The sequence below is a fragment of the Ailuropoda melanoleuca genome, chromosome 8 (genome assembly GCF_002007445.2).
Source record: "Ailuropoda melanoleuca isolate Jingjing chromosome 8, ASM200744v2, whole genome shotgun sequence".
NCBI classification, from domain to species: domain Eukaryota; kingdom Metazoa; phylum Chordata; class Mammalia; order Carnivora; family Ursidae; genus Ailuropoda; species Ailuropoda melanoleuca.
In genome coordinates, this window is record NC_048225.1 from 31,831,453 (window position 1) to 31,851,595 (window position 20,143).

Genomic DNA, 20,143 nt, shown 5'->3' on the forward strand with positions numbered 1-20,143 from the left:
CTTTTTTTGTTTAAATATTAAACATACACTGTATATAAGACTATATGGAAGGTAGTGATTAGTATAAAATTGAAGTACTTAGCTTTCAAATCTACTGCATGGGAAATAGAAACAGATTAACAAATGTAGATATCATTCAGTATGTGTCATGTGTCTTTCATTTTATACAAAAAGAAACTGGCACATATCATAGAAATGGTTTCATTTGACCATGATCTCAAACATTAAAAGAGGGGAAACTGGGTATAATGGGTATGCCATATAGGACTAATAATAACAGTGAAACTAGGGAAGGATGATGAAATGCATATTTATAGATAATAAGTAGCAAGAATGAAAGAAACATAAATTTGCTTGTGAATAATAGTTGAATCGTTAGTCATTACTGCATAACAAACCATCCCCAAATTCAATGTTTTAAACAACAATCATTTATTACCACTAATTTAATGTTGGGCAGCTGAGGGTTTAACTGATTAAGGCTAGGCTCAGCTGGGGTGGTTCACCTGAGGTGGCTGTACTCTACATACATCTTTTTCTCCTTTTTTCATGGTGATGGGAAAAGAGCAACAGAGTTAGCGGAAATATGCAATGTATCTTAAGGCCTAGGGCTGATGTACTATGACTTTTGTTTCATTCTATTGACCAAAACAAGTCCCACAGCTAAGCCTAAAGTCAAAGGGAGGTAAATACAGTTTATTCCTTTATGAAGAAGAACTGGAAAGTTCAAAGCCAATAATACAGAGAGAGAGCTAAAGACAAAATAGCAATCTACCACGCAATAGCAATCTACCAAGTTATTCTACAACACATCTGTAAAAAGTATTAATTGCCAGCATCAAAATCTGTTTTTACTTTACAAGCAAAAGAAAGCTATTAAAAGTTTGGGTACCAAGATCCTTCACATAATCTTATTTTTTCTTTTTTCTTTTAAATTGTAGTCACATCTGTCCTTTTGTTCATTCACAGACAGTTTTTCTTGTTTAAAATATATTTCTTTATGTTGAAGTAATGAAATTAGTCCCAATATTTCTTACTAATGTTCAAAATTCTACTTTTTAAATTTAACTTTTAAATCTAACTTGAGTTTTTTGTTTATTTATTTTTCATGGCATGCTGAGAGACCTAATTTTATTTTATTTTTTCTTATGGATAACCTAGAACAAACTATGAGATCATTTATTCTTTTTCCACTGATCAATATCACATCTCTTGTATACCAAATTTTATACTAAATTTTTATGCAGGCATAAAACATTATTAATGCTATTTCATTTCAGAGGTCTACCCCAGGAGTCTACTCTATCCCACTAACACACTATCTTAATTATTTGTAAAGTTACACCAAAATAAAACTAGTTGAGGATGGTTTAAGACATTTTCTGAAATTGAATCTTCCCATCTATGAACATGATATATCTCTGATTAATACATTTCTTTAGGTTTGTGTGTGTGTGTGTATTTTTTGTTTATTTTGTTTATCTTTAGGCATCCTCTTTATCTGTCCACATTAGGTACAAAAAGTAAAACTCATGGTATTTTAAGCAGAAAAGAATGCAGATATTAGGTGCTTATAAACTGTTAGAAGATCTGAAGGAACAAATGTCAGGAAACACCACTGCTAAATCTCCAATAAACTACAAGTTTTCAAAGAGTTAGAAACTGCAAAAACTGTAGATGTCTGCCAGCAATGATCATAGCTTTTAGCACTGAAACATAGAATACTAAGAAAAGGATCTGGTGCCACTGTAATTGGAAGGACAATGATAAGACTTCTGATTCTCTTACACCTTTGATATCTCATGTTCCCTGTTGAACCACACTTAATCCTGAATCTTGGTGGCAAGTCTTCTGAGAAAGGCAGTTATTAGCACCCCCCCCAAGCCCCCTAATGTATTGGAGAAGATAAGAATGCGGAAATAGTGTTATGTGCCAACACAAAATCCAGCAAAGAATTATATAATCATTGTTTCAATTATAAATGGAAGCTTTTATTCTTTTGTATTTCATTTCTAGTATTTATGACAGAGGGATCACTTTTCTATGTTAACTTTATAACACAACAGCCCCGGGATGAAAATGTTATTAAGGCATTAAAAAAAAAATCAGTACCTATTTTTTTTTCTTCTTGTCCCTACCGTCTTCCTCACTCCCTTCATCTCTCTCCTTCTTTACTTTTCTTTTTTTCCCTTTCTTTCCTTCCTTTTCCCCTTCCTCTCTGCCCCTCTTTCTTCCTTTGTTTCTTTTCTTTCTCTTCTTTTCTCTTTTCTTTTTTTCTTTTTCCCCTTTCTTTTTCTCTTTCTTTCTTTCATTCGACTTATAAGATTCTATAAAGTTTTGTTCCACTCAGTGGTAAAATAGTACAGTACTCATTCTATCACAATTGTAATCACGTTAAAAACACTCTTACAAATATATTTGGAGTTTGGTATCCGGAAGAATGTGTACTATACTATTTTACCACTGAGAGAAATAAAACTTTATAGAGTCTTATAAGTTAAAAAAAAGAAAGAAAGCAAGGAAGAAAGAAAGAGAAAAAGAAAAAGAAAAAAGAAAAGAAAAAAGAAAAAAAGAAAAGAAAGAAAAGAAAAAAGAAAAAGTGTGCAAAGATAGATGATGATAGATAAATGACAGATGATAGATGATGATAGATAGATAGATAGATAGATAGATAGATAGATGATAGATAGATAGATAGATAGATAGATAATAGAGAAATAGACAGACCTGCTTAATTTCAACTACTTGCATTCTTGCAAAACAGGACGTCATCCACTTTTTAAACCTTAAGGCGACTTGAGGTCCATGGCTATTAAGTCAAGTTTCTACAGGTAGCAAATTTACAGGAGAAATTCGATCTTGGGTCAGCCTTATTCCAAAGCTTGTAAACTTTCCATTTGTCAAAATCACCGCAATACACTCAGCAAATGTGACAGATTTTAGGAAAAATTCTGTATCTTATTAATCGATGTCTGTCTGGTATTCACCCTGTATACTAGGTTTCATACAGAGAGATGAACTGAATTTCAGAATTTCAGACATTTACTGGTAGAGAAAGAGCCTCTCACATATTTTGTAGGTTTTGAGGTGTTCAGGCAGCTGAGCATTCGGACTAAGAGTTTCAATTGCTGGTATGTAAGCAAGATTAGACAGAAAGTTTCTTATATTTGAAAACTGCTCTAGAAAAATTGTTCTGTTTTTTTGTTTTCCATGCTCAGTTTTCCTTGAAATTTAAAAGTATAGGAAAGTACGACATAGCCTAAATGTCAGTATTTTCTCTGTTTCTGTTAATTCTTACAACTATAGAAATATTGAATAAAAGTTATTATTTACTGCATAAGTATCATGTATGAGGTACTTTGCATACATTCGCACTACTTAAAGTGTTTACATGTTTAGAGTTTATGAATGCCTTGCATCATGGTAGCAAAGGTTTATGTACCATAAAACCTAGGCACTCTGGCATATTTTCACATCAAAATTTATTACTTTTTTTTTTCCTTCTTCTTGCTTTGGGCAAACCCGGTTTTCTTTCATATCCATAGGAATTCCAACTTAAGATATATTAATTCACCATGCCTTCTACGAATAAACTAATATTAAAAATAAACCCTTTGTAAGCAACTCAAATCACCCTGTCCCACCTCTACAACTTTCAGATAGGGATAAATGTTATCTAAGAAATTCATACAACTTTATGTTATATAATATTTCATACCAACTGATAAATTACTTACTTAAGTCATCTCTTTTTGATTCACATATTAAAGTATTTTTGTATACTTTATATAGCAAATGTCCCTATAAAAGATTTAAAATCTTATCTTCCAAAAGACAAAAAAAATTACAAATATAGTATTTAATAGTTTATAAAATAAAATTGTATATAAAAATACTATTATTTACAAATGGCAAAATACAGATGTTTGTAACAAACACCTCAAAATAAAGATTTTATTATTGAATAACAATTTTGGAAGGAACTGTTTCATCTTCCTTACTTACAATTAAAAATTGTACATTCCCATTGATTTTGATGCATTAACCCTGAAGGACTATTGTAGACATTCCAATTGTTTAAAATTTCAAATACTCACCCAAAATAATCTCCATGGAACTTCCCCATTATTTTAAATTGTCAGTTCTGGATGCATAACAAGTAGCACTGCTGTTAATGTATACAATACTTATGTGGCAACTAATGTATGTAAAACAGTTCTTTTTCTTTTCAAATTTTGATATAATTGTCAAGAGCATTGGGATAAAAATTAAATTCCTGTTTTTAAAATTGGGAGAACATCTCACTATTTTTATCAGCTGTAGCACGCTATGATTGCATACACTGATAGTAAGGGATAGAGATTTTTTTCAACAGATGATGAGAATTCTGCCAATTCTGAAAATCTATAAACCTGGAGCCAGACTCTTCTCTAATGGAATGAAGTTCTTTTGAAGCTAAGCCAATGCCTACTGGATAAAAGTTGTGTAAGTTATTGAGTGAAACATTTCATTCTCAGAGTATGAACTCGGGACCCCTTTTAATATATGTTGCCTCTTATCATGGCAGGAATTTAGTTGATTGTGTCAAGATAAAACTGCCAGTGTCTCCCCTGAATGTTTTAAGTAGTTGTAGTGACAGATTAGATGCAAGTACGTGAATGAAATGGGGCTTTATTTAAAGTGACACCGTGAATCCACTCTTACCAGGTTCATCAATTCTAATTCACTTACGTCTTTTTGGAGTGCTCGGTCTGTCTCATTTGCTTCAATTGCTTCCTATTCTACCAATATTCTTTACAATTAGTTGGACAGAGCAATAACAAGAGTGACTTAACAAGAGTGAACTGTACTATGCCAAACCTGCTTCCATAGGTTCCCTGTACAGTTAAATAAGCTCTATATCCTCAATTTGAAACCTGGATTTATTAATAGTTTGACAAAAACTCTCCTCTCAAAAAATTAATTGGAGTTCTGTTGAATTACTTGAATTTAATACAATTCAGCTGGTAATTGATAGAGTACATCAATTCACAGGTGAGAAAGACATTTACTCCATTCTATTTCCATCTGCTGATATGTCTACCATAAATCCAAATTGCATATAAATCATCCATCTGGAAGTGAGCATTAGATCCAAATTCTCTTACCAACAACTGCTATGTTGTGTTCAGTGGTCTTTCTTTGAAAATGTTACAGGCACCACAAATAAATGGTTTCCAAAATTACAAAATCTAATTTAAGTGTCTACATATAATTTATCTTTGGTATTCACAGATATCACAAAAGTAGGAAGTTAGTATAGACTTTGATTTGTTAAGATGTTCTAGTGATTAAGAATTAAGGACAAAATGTTTTATATACCTTCCAAGATGTGTACATATAATTTGTAAATAGAACAAAGATTATTATTTTAGTTTTATTTTGTATAATTTTAATTTTATTTGTATATGTAACCTATTCTGAGATCATTCTTATTGTAACAAATAGAACCATTATGGCAAAATTTGGCTGAAAAATCTGCCTAATATTAGAATGTAGCGATGTACTAATTTATGGCAAATTACTCTTTTCTATGGTTTGGAGTTACACTATAAGAGACTTTCTACCCACTTCTTTATCTTTTCTCTCCTCTTGTTTCCTAGTCTTTGGGAAAATGTCAAATTCATGGTTGCTTTTCTTCACAAAATTAATTTAAGACACCTGGTATTGCATGAGCCTTCAATAAGGGCCTTCAGTAAAAATGACAAGCTGATATGATTTAATGGAATGAAAGAAAGCACTTTATATGTAAAATTTTCTGCAGTTACCTTCCAGAATTTGGGCCTAACTTGTAGAAAGTCCTGGCCAAACTCCTGACACTTACTTTCTCCTCCAGAACTACCTCTAGATTCAGATTTAGTCACTTTCCTTAACTCCAATTTTTAAGACTGAAGATACTAAAAACATAGAACAGACTGATTAAAATACTTTCCAATATTTTGAATCAATTAACTTGAATTAACCTACCAAATTAGAGGATAGATATTTGGAAACCTTGAAATTAGGTATGATATTGTCAATATTTTATAAATAATTAGAAAACAAAAATAAATAATTATATATAAAAATAAATTGAACTATTTGGCTGATTATCTAAAGATACATCAAAAATATTACAGTTAAGCACTACATGTTGGATTTAATTTGAGATGATCTGTTGATGTCCACTTACTCATAAATATTAAACATGGATTTAATAATGTATTCTAAAATATTTTAATGTATTAGTTTTAAAGGACTCTTAGATGCAAATAGATGCAATTACTATTTAATGATTTGGGTTGCTGAATAAGTATATAAGAATGTGGACCTGCTGAGCAAACACTGTAATAATCACTTTCATTCAGAAGATTCCCTAAGAAGGCGGGGATGACTCAAACTCATTCTGCCCATCACTTCCTGTTTGTATAAGATAAGCACTGTCTTCAAACTCAAGTAATCAAAAGGAACAAAATCTATCCACTACCATATTATATGTTTGTTGAGAAAGAAATAGAGGAGGGAACATCAGAGGACTGTTTCTCTGTTTCTAACACTTTAACACAATCTTCATGTTCCTGCCATGCTCGTATAAAACCATAAATTTAATAAAGACAACATATTTTATTATTTTTCATTAATATGACCGCCAGAATATTTGTAGAGTGTGTTTAACTGACACAATCAAGGTTTTTTTTTCAATTTAAAGATAAAACACTTACTTCTTTTGAGTATATAAAATATTGACTTTAATATATTGAGCTGTTGTTAAGGAGTTTCATAAATGATACACACAGGTTTTTCCCTTCAATCTTCCTTTAAACTATAAAGGCAGTTTAATTAAAAAAAAATGAACTGTACCTGCTTTCTGAAAACAGGGTCCAGGTTATAAACTTCGAGAAAGAACTGATTTCTGTAAAGATATCCTTTTGCAGTAGTCATGCAAAATGATGCTGGTAGATCTTGAATGGCAGTAAATAACAACTCTTGACAGTCACCTGTTAAGAAACAAGCTCTATTTAGTTATACAGAAAATGATCGTATACTGTTATACTGCTTAACTATATCAACAAAAATTATAACTCTTTATTTTTTTATATTTTAATGTTTTTTTATTATGTTATGTTAGTCACCATACAGTACATCCCTGGTTTCTGATGTAAAGTTCGATGATTCATTAGTTGCATATAACACCCAGTGCACCATGCAATATGTGCCCTCCTTACTACCCATCACCAGTCTATCCCATTCCCCCACTCCCCTCCCCTCTGAAGCCCTCAGTTTGTTTCTCATAGTCCATAGTCTCTCATGCTTCATTACCCCTCCTGATTACCCCCCCTTTCTTTGTCCACAATAGCTAAATCATGGAAGGAACTGAGATGCCCTTCAACGGATGACTGGATTAAGAAGTTGTGGTCCATATATACAATGGAATATTACTCAGCTATCAGAAAGAATGAGTTCTCAACATTTGCTGCAACATGGATGGCACTGGAGGAGATAAGGCTAAGTGAAATAAGTCAAACAGAGAAAGACAATTATCATATGATTTCTCTCATCTATGTATAACTCTTTAAACACTAGATATTTTAGTCATTGCTTTTCCAGATTTAATTTTTCTCTATAACTTATATTTTATAATAAACAGAGATGAATATCACTTTAATCCAATTTTTATGGATTTCAATAGCTTAAAATACTTAACACATCATACACACAGGACATCAATAAGGAAGAAATGAACTTAAACTACACACCAGATCAGATGGTCTTAACATGTTTATAGAACATTCTTTTCAACAAAAGTTCCATGGAACTTTTTTTAAGAGTAGAAATACGTTAGACAACATTAGTCAATAACTTTAAGAGTATTAAAATCATATCAAGTATCTTTTCTGACCACAGTGGTATGAAAATAAAATCAAACACGATGAAAATTGGAAAATTCACAAATACATGAAGATTAAGCAATGTGCTCCTGGACAATAAATCGGCCAAAGAATAAATCAAAGGAGAAGTCAAAAAATATCTTAATATAAATTAAAATGGAAATACAACATATTAAAATTTATGGGATGCAGTAAAAGCAATTTTTAAGAGGGAAGTGCATAGCAAAAATAAAAAAAATACTGCATTAAGAAAAAAGGAAGATCTTGAATAACCAACCTAACTTTACACTTTACACTTTAAGGAATTAGAAAAGGAACAAACAAAATCCAAAGTTAATAGAAGAGTCAAACTCATAGAAACAAAGTCAAAAGTGGTTGCCAGGGGCTGGAGGATGGGTGATATGAGGAGAGGTTGGTTAAAAGGTATACACTTTTAACTGTAAGATTAAAAAAATCTCAGAATCTAAGGTAAAACATGGTGACTACAGTTGATAACACTCTATTGCATAATTGAAATTTTCTAAGATAGTAAAGCTTAAATATTCTCACAATAAATAATTAATAATATTTGTGTTAACTAGATGGAGGAAATCTTTCACAATATATGTGTACATCAAATCATCACAATGTACAATTTTACATGTCAATTGTAATTTAGTAAAGCTGAAATAGGTTGGTAGAGCTTAGATAGTGGCATAGCAAGAGAATCCTAGGCTTGCCTCATCCCTCAAACACAGCTAAATAACTATCAAATCATTCTGAATACCCATGAAATTGACCTGAGGAATGACAGAACAAACTGCACAACCAGAGGGAGAAAAAAGCCACATCAAGGAAGGATAGAGATGTGGTTTGGGGAAGAAATGGATCATAGGTACTTCAGAGGAGAGAGAGCCCTGGTCACAGAGAAAGGAAAGAGAGAGAGAGAAGTACACAAGGATATGAACAACGGGAATACTTCACCAAAGCCATTGGCTGGGAAAATGAAAGGGAATGATTTTTGTGAGATTTTGCAATCAGTGGGGCTCAAAGACTGGAGTTTTTTGTTTGGTTGGTTTTGGGGTTTTTTGGGGGGGGTTGTTTAAGATTTTATTTATTTATTTGATAGAGAGAGCACGCGCAGGGGAAGTGGCAGGCAGAGGGAAAGGGAGAAGCAGGCTCCCTTCTGAGCAGGGAGCCAAGCATGGGGCTCCATCCCAGAACACTGGAATCATGACCTGAGCTGAAGGCAGATGTTTAACTGACTGAGCCACCCAGGCACCCCAAGACTGGAGTTTTAAAGGTCCATGTGCTTGGCTGGGATGCCCTGAGGGTGCTCTCCTACTCCTGGAGAGAAGGCAAGCAAGTCACTTCAGGACAGAAGATGTAGTCTGAGGATTGCCTATGGCACACAGTGGGGGGGTATGCTGCAGGGGTATTGTTCCTTCTTCTTGGTGTACATCTGTGAGAGGTGACATTGCCTCTCTGGGGACAAAGGAGCTTATGGGCACCACTTCAATCCCCCGCCCCGTAGCATAGGTGCAGAGACACCTGCTGGGGGCGGCTAACTTGGACACTGACTATTTAACCTACTTTGCTCCAAATCCCATGCCCCTGCATTCTGATGTAACTTCCCTTCTGGGTCAAACCTGCATCAGTCCCAGTGAGCCAAGGCCCTCCTCCAGAAGAGCAGTGCAGTTCCCACCACACTGGCTCCCTAAAGTTCAGAGTTTTAAAAGCCAGCAGACTTGGCTGGGATACAGCCCAAAGTGTACTTCACTACTCCAGGCAGGTAAGCAACCTGGAGACAGACAGTGTAAAAAGAGCAATCTGAAAAATGCTAGGACACATGAGGGGCAATTATTTCCCCTGGGAAGCCTACCTGAGAACAGCAAGAATGAACTCTACTATCTCGGGACAAAGAAGCTGACTGGTGACATTTCCCTCCTTCACCCCTCAGCATAAACCAACTTCAGTAAACAACACAGTGCCAACACTGGCTGCCTAACTTGCTTATACTATCCCCTTGTGTTCCACCAGTACTGCTTTTCACGGGCAGGTGTGCCTAAGGACCAGTGCAGCAGGCCCCTTCCCCAGAAGACCAGCACGAACCCCCACATGCACCAGATCTACTGACCATACGGTCAGTATGCAAAGCTTCAGTTCTAATGGAAATAGCATCAGGTCTCATTTAACCAGCAGAACAGAGCACAGATAGTTAAAATTCACCATGCTCTGGCCAAGTTCCAAACATTGTCCAGTTGCTGCAGATGACTGACCTGAGTGATAGAACAGCTAACACACAGCATCCAGGTGGACACAGCACACACTGGAGACCCTTCCCTATCTGTCAGACCTTAAACAGAATATGACCTCTTCTTCGTAAGACATTCCTCACAAGTGTAGGGAACATAACAGGATTTTCTAACACAGAGAAGAAGACAGAGAACTCGACAAAATGCCAAGATGGAGTATTTCATTCCAAAAGAAAGAACAAGAAATGTAATGGCCAGAGATCTAATTGAAACACATATAAATAATATGCCTGATGCAGAATTTAAAGCAGAAATCATAAAGATACACACTGGGCTTGAGAAGGGCATGGAAGACATTAGGAACACCCTTAACACAGGGAGAAAAGAGCTAAAAAAACAATCAGGCTGAGATGAAAATTGAAATATCTGAGATTCCAAATCAATAGGATGTAATAACCACAAGGGTGGAAGAAACAGAAGAATGAATAAGTGATATAGAAGATAGACTTATGAAAAATAATGAAGCTGAACAAAAGAGAGAAATAATGACGTTCATGAGAGTAGACTTAGGGAACTCAGTGACTCCAGCAAATGTAATAACATTTGTATCATAGGTCTCCCAGAAGACGAAGAGAGAAAAAGAGGGAAGGTTTATTTGAGGAAATAATCACTGAAAACTCCCTAATCTGGGGAAGAAAACAGACATCCAGATCCAGGAGGCACAGAGAACTCCCATCAAAATGAACAAAAGCAGGTCAACGCCAAGACATATTATAGTTAAACTTGCAAAATATAGCGATAAAGAAAAATATCTAAAAGCAGCAACACAAAGGAAGTCCCTAACTTACAAGGGAATACCCACAAGGTTAGCAGTAGATGTCTCCACAGAAACCAGGCAAGCTAGAAGACAGCAGAATGATGTATTTAATGTGCTGAATGGGAAAAATCTATAGACAAGAATACTCTAACCAGCAAGGCTGTCATTCAGAATAAAAGGAGACATAGAGTTTCCTAGAAGAACAAAAACTAAAGGAGTTGGTGACCACTAAACCAACCCTACAAGAAATATTAAAGAGGACTCATTGAGTGGGAAGGAAATATCAAAGTGAGAAAGAATAGAAAGGAACAAGGAAAATCTCCAGAAACAATGACAAAACAAGTAACTAAATGACACTCAATACATATCTATCGATAATTACTCTGAATGTAAATGGATTAAATGTTCCAATCAGAAGACACCAGGTGTGAGCATGGAATAAAAAAAAAATTTAAAAAAAGACCCATTTACATGCTGCTTAGAAGAGATTCATTTTAGACTGAAAGACAGCTGCAGATTGAAAGTGAGGTTATGGATAAACATTTATCATACGAATGGAAGTAAAAATTGCCAGAGTAGCAGTGCTTGTATCACACAAGCTAGATTTTAAAATTAAGACTGTAATGAGAGATGAAGAAGGACACTAGATCATAACAAAGGGGAGTATCCAACAAGAAGTAACAAGTATAAGTATTTATGCCCCCAACTTGGGAGCATCCAAATATATAAAACAACAACAAACATAAAGGAACTAATTGATAATAATACAATAATAGTAGGGGACTTTAACACACCATTCACATCAATAGACAGAACACCTAAAGTGAAAATTAACAAGGAAACAATGGTTTTGAATGACCCACTAGACCATATGGACTTAACAGATATATCCAGAACATTCTGTGCTAAAGCAGCAGAATACACATTCTTTTCAATTGCAATTAAGACATTTTTCAGAATAGAGCACATACTGGGTCACAAATCAGGTCTCAGCAAGTACAAAAAGACTGAGATGATATCATGCATCTTTTCTGACCACAATGCTATGAAACTTGAAGTCAACCACAAGAAAAAAACATTGGAAAGACCACAAATACATGTTGGTTAAAGAAAATGCTACTAAAGAATGAATGGGTCAACCAGGAAATTAAAGAAGAATGAAAAAAATATATGGAAACAAATGAAAATGAAAACAAAATGGTTAAAAAATTTGGGGATGCAGCAAAAATGGTCACAAGAGAGACACATACAGCAATACAGGCCTACCACAGGAATCAAGAACAATCTCAAATGAACAACCCAACCTTACATCTAAAGGAGCTAGAGAAGGAGCAACAAATGAAGCCTGAAGCCAGAAGAAGAAAAAAATAATAAAGATTGGAGCAGAAATAAATGATATAAAAACTAAAAAACAAAGCAAAACAAAACAAAAATAGTGGAGCATATCAATGAAGCCAGGAGCTGATTCTTTGAAAAAAATTAATTAAACTGATGAACCCCTAGCCAGAGTTATCAAAAAGAAAAGAGAAAGTACCCAAATACATAAAATCACAAATGAAAGGGCAGAAATAACAACACAGAAATACAAAGGATTATAAGGGAATATTATGAAAAACTATATGCTAACAAATTGGACAACCTGGGAGAAATGGATAAATTCCTAGACATATATAATCTACTAAAATTGAAGCTGGAAGATATAGAAAACTTGAACAGACTGATAACCAGGAAAGAAACTGAATCAGTAATGAAAAATCTCCCAAAAAAGAAAAGTCCAGGGCCAAATGGCTTCCCAGGTGAGTTCTACCAAATTTTTTAAAGAAGAGTTAATACCTATTCTTCTCAAACTATTCTAAAAAAAAGAAATGGAAGGAACATTTCCAAACTCATCCTATGAGGTCAGCATTACTGTGATTCTAAAACCAAAGACTCCACTAAAAAAGGGAACTACAGGTCAATATCCCTGATGAACATGGATCCAAATATTTTCAAAAAAATACTAACAAATCGAATTCAAAAGTACATTAAAAGAATCATTCACCACAATCGAGTGGGCTTTATTCCTGGGCTACAAGGGTTGTTCCATATTCGCAAATCACTCACATGATACACCACATTAATAAAAATAGGATAGAGCTATATGATCCTCTCAACAGAGGAAGAAAAAACATTTCACAAAGTACAACATCCCTTTATGATAAAAACCCTCAACAAAGTAGGGATAGAGGGAACATACCTCAGTATCATAAAGGTCATATATGAAAAACCCACAGGTAATATCATTTTTAATGGGAAAAAAACTTCCTCTCTAGTCAGGAAGAATACAGGGATGTCCATTCTAACAACCGTTATTTAACATAGTACTAGAAGTCCTAGCCTCAACAATCAGACAACAAAAAGAAATAGAAGGCCTCCAAATTGGCAAAGAAGAAGTCAAACTTTCACTATTTGCAGATGATATTATGCTCCATACAGAAAAACCAAAAGACTTCACCAAAGAATTGCTAGACTTGAAAATGGGTTCTGTAAAGTTGCAAGATATAAATCAATGTACAGAAATCTGTGGCATTTCCATACACCAATAATGCAGGAGCACAAAGAGAAATCGAAGAATCATTCCCATTTACAATCACACCAAAAACCATAAGATACCTAGGAATAAAACTAACCAAAGAGGTAAAAGATCTGTACACTGCAAACTATAAAAGACTGATGAAAGAAATTAAAGATGACACAAAGAAAAAAAATAAAAAAAATAAAAAATAAATAAAGATGACACAAAGAAATGGAATGACATTACATGCTCATGATTGGAAGAACAAATATTGTTAAAATGTTTATATTACCCAAAGCAATTTATATATTTTATGCAATGCTTATCAAAACATCACTAGCATTTTTCACAGAGCTGGATAAATAAAGCCTAAAATTTGTATGGAACCACAAAAGACCCTGAATACCCAAAGCTACCATGAAAAAAAAAGAAAGTAAAGCTGGAGGCATCACAATTCTGGACTTCAAGGTATATTACAAAGCTATAGTGATCAAGACAGTATGGTACTGCACAAACATAGCACATAGATCAATAGAACAAAATAGAAAACCCAGAAATAAACCCATAACTATATGTTCAATTAATCTTTGACAAAGCAGAAAAGAATATCCAATGAAAAAAAAAAAGTCTCTTCAACAAGTGGTGCTGGAAAACATGCAAAAGAATGAAACTGGATCACTTCCTTACACCATACACAAAAATAATGGATGAAAGACATAAATGTGAGACAGGAAACCAGGAAAATCCTAGAAGAGAACACAAGCAGTAACCTCTTTGACATTGGCCATAGGAATTTCTTACTAGATATGTCTCCTGAGGCAGGGGAAATAAAAGCAAAAATAAACCATTGGGACTTCATCAAGATAAAAAGCTTATGCACAGCAAAGGAAAAAAAAATAAAACTAAAAGGCTACCCAATGGAGAAGATATTTGTAAATGACAGGTCTGATAGAGGCTTTGTATGCAAAATATTTAAAAACTTATAAAATTTAATACCTAAAAAACAAATAATCCAGTTAAAAAATGAGCAGAAAACATGAGCAGATATATCTCCAAAGAAGACATACAGACACATAATAAGATACTAAACATCACTGATCATCAGGGAAATACAAATCAAAACCACAATAAGATACCACCTCATACCTGTCAGAATAGCTAAAATCAAAAACACAAGAAATAACAAGTGTTGGCAAGAATAAAAAGAAAAAGGAACCCTCATGCACTGTTGGTGGGAATGCAAACTGGTGCAGCCACTCTGGAAAACGATATGAAAGTTCCTTAAAAAGTCAAAAACACTACCCTATCATCCAGCAATTGCACTACTAGGTATTTACCCAAAGGATACAAAAATACTGCTTTTCTAAGGGATACATATACCCTGATGTTTACAGCAGCATTATAAAATGTCCATGGACTGAGGAATGGATAAAGAAGGGGTGGTCTATTTATACAACGGTATATTATTCAAACAGAAGAGTGAAATCTTGCCATTTGCAATGACACGCATGGAACTAGGGAGTAGTAAGCTAAGCAAAGTAAGTCAATCAGAGAAAGACGAATACAGTATGATTTCACTCATATGTGGAATTTAAGAAACAAAACAGATGAACATATGGAAAAAAAAAAGAGGGATGCCTGCGTGGCTCAGTTAGTTAAATATCAGGGTCCTGGGATTGAGCCCCACATTGGGCTCCTTGTGCAGCAGGGAGCCTGCTTCTCCCTCTGCCTGCTGCTCCCCCTGCTTGTGTGTGCTTTCTCTCTGACAAATAAATAAATAAAATCTTAAAAAGGGGGGGGGCGCAAACCAGGGAACAGACTCTTAACTATGGAGAACAAATTGCAGGTTAGTGGGAGGAGGTAGGTGGGGAATGGGTTAAATAGGCGATGGGTTAAGGAGGGCACTAGTATTAACACTGAGTGTTGTATGGAAGTGTTGAATCACTAAATTCTACACCTAAAACTAATATTCCACTGTGTGTTGACCAGCTGGAATTTAAATACAAACTTTAGAAAAAGTATTTCAGTTGCTTGTAGTCTTCATGACCAAAAATTATTGATCTTTATAGTTCTTATTTATATTAGTTGGAACCACAAGAGATTGACATTGAAATTCACATGGTAGAATATCAGTAATTGTAAACTGATTTTTTCCCCCTGAAGTTTGTAAATTCTGGCAGAGTGTTAGTTGTCTGAGTAAACAGCAAAACCTTGCTTAAGGATGTAAAGAGTTATGTTTCTTTCAGTTTGGGCTTTCATTAGGAAGAATTATTTGGGAGTCAGAATTCTGTGTCCCCATTCTTGTCACTACCTCTTAGTGAAGACATGGCACATCATTTTTGTTTCCTATTTCATGGAATTAATGAAAAAATTAAATGAAATAATGCTCATAAGCTTACCAACGTACATGACATATATTGAGCATTTAATAAATATCACTATTATTTCCCCCCTTTAATTATGAATTAATATAGCAAAATAAGAAATTATAATGAATGGCAGTGTTATGGTTCTTATTGTTTTTAAATTCCCTCTTCCAATTTGCTTCTCAGAAGCAAAACGTTTCACTATTGTATTCTCAGTAAGCTCATGCCTGTCTTTTAAGACAGTGTGTTGTAGTGAAGAGACTGTTATATTTGTCATCAGTCAGATTTCCTTAGGCTTCTGCCACTCTTAGATTTTGAGAAAATCATTTAGCGTTTCTGAGCTAATGCCTTAGAATGCAAATAATGATGTCAGATTCTCTGTCTAGTCGAAGGATTATAATAAAAGTTTCAAGAAATAATAGACAAGAAAGTTCTTTCTAAACTCAGTTTTACATATGCTCATTGCTATATCTCAAATTCTACCTTGTAAAAGCTTATGACCTTTCCCAACCTATCTTTTTTTTCCGTTTCCTTTAAAGTAGATCAAACCTCACGCAGAAATCCTAGATGACTTAATCCAAAAGGTGGTGAGTTGTCTCATTATTCACAACCCTGCTTCACTCACCTTTGGTCACCATGAATTTATCTTATGTGAGACTGCTGATTTTTTGCCATTTTAACATGCATGGATTTTGGGTTTGCACAAAGGGAAAATAAAAGTCCTTATAAACAGCCTAAAATTGTTTGAAAAAATCATTTGATATTCTCTTCTACATTCCTAAATTCTGCTATTTCAAATTCTCACCAGTGCATATAACATGTATCAGGTTTTTTTTAGTTTATCCTTTAGGACTTTTTGTAGGATGAGTGCCTTTAATAGAATCCCCTTTTAATTTTTCATTTCCAATGTGTCAATGATTAGAAAAACAAATAAATGAATTTAACATTTAAAAAAAATCAAAACTAGAACTTAATTGATATTTACTGTTTATTGGCAACATATTAACTCCAAGACAGTATCTGGTACTATTCTGTGCTTCAAATGACTTGTCCAACTGAAGAACCACAATTCATATTAAAATCCCTATTCAGGAATGAGGCACCCTTAAGTGTGTGTGCATCCTGAAAATGAGCACATATTATGATAAGCTGATTCTGAAATATATCCTGGGTGAGGGGTGGGATTTGGGGGAGGGGGAATTCTTTTGGGAGATAGTGAACCTGGTCATCCATCTTCCATTGAAAGAGAAATAGCCTAAGGTAAGAATACATAAAAAGGCAGTGGACAGTGACAAATGGCTTGATTCATTGTTCAGGGGCCAGAAGGAAAAAGATTAGAAAATTGGTGTTATGGGCTGAATTGTGCCCATCCAAAACTCATGTCAAAGTCCTAATCCCCAGGGGCACCTGGGTGGCTCAGTCATAGGGTGTCTGCCTTCGGCTCCGGGCATGATCCTGGCTTTCTGGGATTGATCCCCACATCAGGCTCCTCTGCTGGGAGCCTGCTTCTTCCTCTCCCACTCCCCCTGCCTGTGTTCCCTCTCTCACTGGCTGTCTCTCTGTCAAATAAATAAATAAAATCTTAAAAAAAACCAAAAAAGTCCTAATCCCCAGTACCTCAGAATGTAACCATATTTGGAGATAAGGTCTTAAAGAAGTAATTAATTAAAATGAGGTCTTCAGGTAGGCTCTAATCCAACATAAATGGTGTCCTTAAAAGAATTTGATGGGGCACCTAGGTGGCTCAGTCAGTGGAGCATATGACTCTGTTTCAGCTCAGGTCATGATCTCAAGGTCTTGAGACTGAGCCCCAAGTTGGGCTCCAAGATCAGCAGGGAGTCTGCTCAAGATTCTTTCTCTCTCCCTCTGCTCCTTCCCCTGCTCACACACTCTCTAACTCCCTCAAATAAATAAATAAATATTTTTATAAAGAAGAGGAAATTTGAACCAGAAACATTCATAGACAGAGTGATAACCGTGTGAAGGCACAGAGAATAGGTGGTCATCTGCAAGCCAAGAAAGTGCCTTAGAAGAAATCAAACCTAGCAATACCTTGATGTTGACCTTCCTTCCTCCAAAATTATGAAAATATACTTCTGTTGTTTAAGCCACCCAGTCTGTAGTATTGTGTTAAGGTATGTTTACCATATATGCATTGGGTACTCTACCATCCACTAGAAAAAGATAGTACAAAGCAAATACAAACACTACAAACTACACAAACAAATACACAGAATGTCTTGGCCAACTAACTAAAGCCAGTCCCTATTATCAGCAAGTCCCTGTTAGCATGTGGACTAATGAACAGAGTGGCAACCTTCTCAAAGACAGAGGTTAAGCATGGGTCCAAAATGAGGGCTCACTCAATAAAGCTGATCCAACTACAACCACTATAGAATGTCCAAACTATGCTAAGCTTCACCCACTGCCACCAATTTGGGCTTATTCCAGGAGGACTTTAATCAGCTGCTTGGGAACAAGTTAAATATGTTGGTATCCTTGCAACTTGGAAGTGGAAGGGATTTTCTCTCACTAGAATCAACATATATTTTAGGTATGGGTTTCTTTTTCTTGCCCTCAGGTCTTCAGCCAGCACCACTCTCAAAGAAGTTTACCAAATGTTCGAGCCATGACACAGACCTTGTATAACATTGCATAGGACCAATGGCTACACTTAACAACAAAGGAGGTACATCAGTGGACAAGTAGACGTGTAATTCCCTAGTCTGATCATATACCTTACTACTCAGAGACTCAATGTAATTATTCTTAACATTATTTAAATACATGTGTCTCCTCCATCTTAAATATATATATTTAATATATATCATCTCTCTATTAGTGTTCTCCAGAGAATCAGAACTAATAAGGACACATTTATATTTATATAAATATACTACCAGAAATTGGGCTAATGGGAAATGTAATTATGGAGACTGATAAGTCCCACCATTGGCATCAGCAACCTAGAGATGCAGAAGAGCTGGGGTATAGTCCCAGTCTAATTCTGAAGGCCTGAGAACCAGGAGAGTCAACAGTTATAGCTACAGTTTGAAGGTTGGCAGGCCTTGGTCTCAAACCCAAGAAGAGCCCATGTTTCAGTTCAAGTCTGAAGGCAGGAAAAAACTGATGTTTGAACTTGAAGGCAAGAGGAATTCCCTCTTATTCACTACAAAGTTAGCCTTTCTATTCTATTCAGACACCCAATTGATTGGATAAGGTCTGCTCACATTAGGTAAGGCACTCAATTTACTCAGCCTACGGATTCAGTGTTAATTGCATCAGAAACACCCTCACAGACACACCTAGAATGACCAAATGTCTGGGCACCCTGTGGCCCAGTTAAGTTGATACATAATACTAAGTATCACACTTTCTTAACCTCACATCCTCCTTTAACTTTTGTCTTATTTCCAAATATATTAAACCATTTAAGCTTCAACCTGGTTTCACTGGTGTCAAGACACTTTTTTTTTTTCAGAGATCCTATAGCACACAGGAGGTTACAGAGTAAGTAAATATCCAGAAAAGCACAGTCCAATCCACTTTTCCTATAAATAGGATATAAAATTCTGTCATTTCTAAATGGACTTCATTAGCCTAGTACTGTGTAGAAGACTGCTTAAATATTCAATTAATGTTAAATATTCTTGTCTTTTCAAGGATATTGAAAACCTTAACTTTTAAGTGGTGTTTATATTGTATTGAACCATTTATGATACAAATTTTAATGATACCAGGTGGATCATCCTAATTCCAGATTAACTACATCCCACTGACACAATTTCTTCCCCACCCTGTTGCCACCTGTCTGGTACTGAACTCATTCAGCTGTGGAAAATGTCAGCTGGCTCTTCAGGGTGGGAAGTGGTGGGAGCAGGAGTCAGGTGAAAATGACTCATTAGCAATGAAATGGAAAAATTGTGCAGACTTCCCTGTGGACATTCTGGATGATGCATAGCTCTTTTTTTCCAAGATTTCTTTCACTCAGATTGTTCAATTGAGAGTTAATTGCAAACAAACAAACAAACAAAAACAAAAATAAAAAGGAATATGCTTAATTCTCAAACATTTTTAAAATTACTATGATACAATTCTATCATATCTAATCAATGTATTTATATTTTCTCAACACAAGTTGAAGTTTCCGTTTTGACATGAATCGCAAAGAAGTGTCAAAAGAAAAATACTCTGATGTTTTAGCTTTCTGAGCATGTTCAGGAATATTATATTAGAAAGAACCCTGGAATTCAGAGTGGACATAC

At 35.0% G+C, this 20,143-nt stretch overlaps 1 protein-coding gene across 1 annotated transcript in view; it reads right to left on the reverse strand.

Moving 5' to 3' along the window:
• The window catches only part of CNTN5 (contactin 5), a 1,363,322-nt gene that overhangs the window by 1,042,351 nt on the left and 300,828 nt on the right, over positions 1-20,143 (reverse strand). Inside the window, exon 2 of the mRNA XM_034666129.1 lies at positions 6,880-7,016. The gene's annotated coding sequence lies outside the window, so the exon portion shown is untranslated. The remainder of the gene's footprint in view (positions 1-6,879; positions 7,017-20,143) is intronic.